We start from the raw sequence: 3,619 nt of genomic DNA on the forward strand, positions 1-3,619 counted from the left end.
TCACTATCTTCCGATATTAGCAGTCGCGAAGAAATCGGCGGCAAACAGTTCGGAGCTCCGTGTAAGGGTCGTCGAGGATTGTGGGTCTCGCTCGGAAGACGAGGCCTCTCTCAACGACGTGCTCGAAACCGATCCAAATTTGTTACCGGATATCCTCCTCCCTCTGCTCCAATTTCGGAGTTTCCCGATTGTCATCGTCACGGACAGGCCTTCATGAACTTCCTGATGGCGAAACATCATCGAACACTCCTGAGGTTTTACTGGCCGTTGGGAATCTCGGAAAATCCTGACGCCCCGATTCAGGAATGTTGGGCCAGAGTCCTCGACTTCGGTATCTCCTCCAGTCCCTTCCTTCATTGCATGGGACTTCGCTATCACCTAGATTCGGAGATCGAGAGGTTGCCCGAGAAGGCACAGCTGCTGGGGCAGTTGAGAAAATTGTTTTTCATGGACAATCTATGTACGGGAGCGAGCTCGATCGAGGAGGCGAAAATCGTCGTGACCACTATCATTGACGTATTCCACCGAGGCCATTTTCCCCTTGATAAATGGGCAACCAACAGCCAGCACCTGGCGGATTTCCTGGTAGACACCGTAGGACCAGACCGTGAGGTCTCGGCCTCGGATGAAACCTCGAAATTTCTTGGAACTCACTGGAATCAACGGAGAGACCATCTGTTCATAGACGTCACGAAGATAATCGCGTTTTTTCAATCGGAGCCTCTGACTAAACGACACCTTCTCAGGGGTCTGGCTCAGATCTATGATCCCTTGGGTCTTATCTGTCCGATCGCAATCAACTTCAAAATTCTCATGCAGATCATCTGGACCCGGAAGATCGATTGGGACACCGAGTTGCCCAACGATCTGAAGGAAAGGTATCAGGAATCAGTGAGCAATCTGAGTTCGTTCCATTTATCCAGGTAGATCGCAATCTGCTGAGGCTTCCGAGAAAGCAGGCGACACGTGAACTCCATGTATTCGCGGACGCATCCTTCCTAGCTTTCGGGACAGTGGCTTACATTCGCGAATTCTCCAGGTCCAATCCAAAAGGCGAGGTTGCTGTCCGCTTCATAATGGCCAAGGCCAGAGTCACCCCTATCAAGGGGAAGTGGACTATACCAAGGCTTGAACTGATGGCCGCTCTCCTCGCCGCTCGCATTTCGAACAAAATTCAGAAGTATCTGGATACCGAAATCGACTCCGTGTTCATGTATTCGGATAGCAGCAGTGTCTTCGGCTGGATTCGGGACACTCCGAGTCGGTGGACGCAATTCGTTTCCAACAGAGTCCGGGAGATTCAATCGTTGACCACTCCAGACTCGTGGAGCTACATCAGGAGCGAAGAGAATCCGAGCGGCCTCCTCTCCCGCGCCTCTCCGCTCGATTCGTATGAGTCCAGGTTATTGTGGCTCCAGGGACCGTCGTGGCTGGCTTCTTCGGAAGGTCCGAGGCCTCACTCTCTCAACCCGATCCCGACGCAGGAAGCACTGAGGGAATATCGGTCAGAGTTGGTGTCCGCCGCGGCCGCCGCCGCTCCGCCAGTCGAGCCATTATTCTCGAAAAAATTCAGTTCTTGGCAGAAGGCAGTCGCTTACGTCCGCCGCTTCGCTCTTAGACGTCCGAGGCCGGCGGATCACGTCATAGATGCCATTGAGTTCCGGACTTCCGAGGAGGCTCTAATTAAGCACATCCAGAGAACACACTTTCCGGCTGAACTAGCTTCAAGATGCCAGGAAATCGCTCGCTCTAGCAAACTCTATCAATTAAATCCCTTCGTCTCCGAGGACGGTTTCGTTCGATGTAGAAGTAGACTCCAGAAGGCTACTCAGATGTCCTACAGCGAGAAATGTCCGATCCTTCTTGTAGGAGAGGGCTTCCTCGTGCAGCTCCTCCTGAGAAACATTCATGAGTTCGCCTGCCTCCACTTCGGTGGCGTCGCATCCGTTCTTCAGGAGATGCGAAGGAAGTTCTTCGTGATTCGAGCCAGGCGGGCAGCAAAGGCAGCTGTGGCTGGATGTAAAGTCTGCGTTCGCTACAGAGCGGTCAGGGCCAGTGAACCCATACCTCCTCTGCCCAGCTTTCGCCTCGAAGCTTCAGCGCCCTTTGAGTGCTGCGGAACGGATCACGCCGGACCGGTGTACTTCAAGCTCGACACAGGCGAGGTGAGCAAGGGGCTATATCCTCTTATTTGTATGCGCGACTAGCAGAGCCTGTAGGCTCGAGTTAGTTCCGAATCTTTCCACCGACGAATTCCTCTTAGCCATGAGGAGATTCATTGCGAGAAATCCCACGGTCCAGAGGATCGTATCGGATAACTCCCAGACCTTTCGGAAGGCTTCTAAGGAGCTGCAGGCTATTTTCGACAACGCACGAGTTCCGAAGGTTCGGAACTTCCTGGCTTCTGGAAGGATCGAGTGGCAATTCACCACTTACCTGAGTCCATGGAAGGGAGGTTTCTTCGAAAGGGTCGTGCAGATGGCAAAACGCCCACTCCGTAAAATCCTGGGAGTCCACACCATCAGATACAGAGAGTTAGAGGCAACTCTGTTTGAAATCGAAAAAATGATAAACGATCGTCCGCTCTCGGCTGTGGTTCTTGATCTCGATGAGCCACGCCGTCCGACCTGCTCTACGGTTATTCATCGGGTCAGTTGCTTCCCGAAACGAAAATCGTTCTCAGCAGAGCCGCAGCGGCTTCGGCCGCAGTGTTCTCGGAACGCTGGCTCCGGCAACAATCCATCCTCCGCCAGGTTTGGAAAGAGTTTCAGACGGTCTATCTCCAGTATTTATCCACCATTCATTCCAACGACCCTCAGTCGAGCAGACCGTTGAAGGTCGGTGACGTCTGCATCCTCAAAACGTCGGATCCATCTCGCGGTTGGTGGCCGCTATGTGTCGTGCTCGAACTTCTCGCCGGGAGGCACTCTGCCGCTCCGAAATCATGTCTTGTCAAAACCTCGGTCGGACAGACGCCCAATCGACCTGCTGGTTAGAGGTAGCCGATTTCTAGCTTGTTCTGCCAAGTCGAGGGTTTCGTAGGCAGTTAGTCAACTTCGAAGCGCCAGAGAGAGAATAACGCCAATGAACTTACAAGAGTCAATTACATTATATAATATAACTTGTTTTCCCTCTCGTTACCCGCCTGATAAGAGTTGGGAACCGCTTCACGGTTCGCCCGCGGGAATGTCACGGATCGACCTGTGAGACCAACAGTAGATCCGTGGATTTCGTCAATAAAAAGAGTTCTCTCAGACGTCTCCGGTGAAGGCCGCTCGCGCTCCCACGCACCCAGCGAGAGGGCTCCTCTGGGCTCGCTCTCTTTCGGCTTCAGTGGCGCTGCCAAGCGGCATCCGGGGGCGATCGAGACAAGTCGGTACAGCTCGACACTCTCGAGATCGACCGGAGCGCGCGATCCTTCCACGGAAGACGTTTTCGTGAGAACCAGTCCCGATCAATAATTGTGTTTTTCTTCCTTCCCCGAACCCCTGCGATACTTTCGGGATTCTTGTCAACACACCACTCCACGCTCGAAACCTTCACCCACTCTGCGAACTCCTCCACGAATATCCTGAAATTCTTCTCTATGATTCGCGATAAAATGAAGCAAGGGCTTGAT

The 3,619-nt window shown here is 53.1% G+C and overlaps 1 pseudogene; it reads left to right on the plus strand.

The window, feature by feature from the left end:
- The first annotated feature begins 213 nt into the window (after positions 1–213).
- On the plus strand, positions 214–2,649 carry LOC100901539 (uncharacterized; annotated as a pseudogene).
- Positions 2,650–3,619: the final 970 nt, after the last annotated feature.

Source organism: Galendromus occidentalis, unplaced genomic scaffold, assembly GCF_000255335.2.
Source record: "Galendromus occidentalis unplaced genomic scaffold, Mocc_1.1 scf7180000077219, whole genome shotgun sequence".
Taxonomy (NCBI): domain Eukaryota; kingdom Metazoa; phylum Arthropoda; class Arachnida; order Mesostigmata; family Phytoseiidae; genus Galendromus; species Galendromus occidentalis.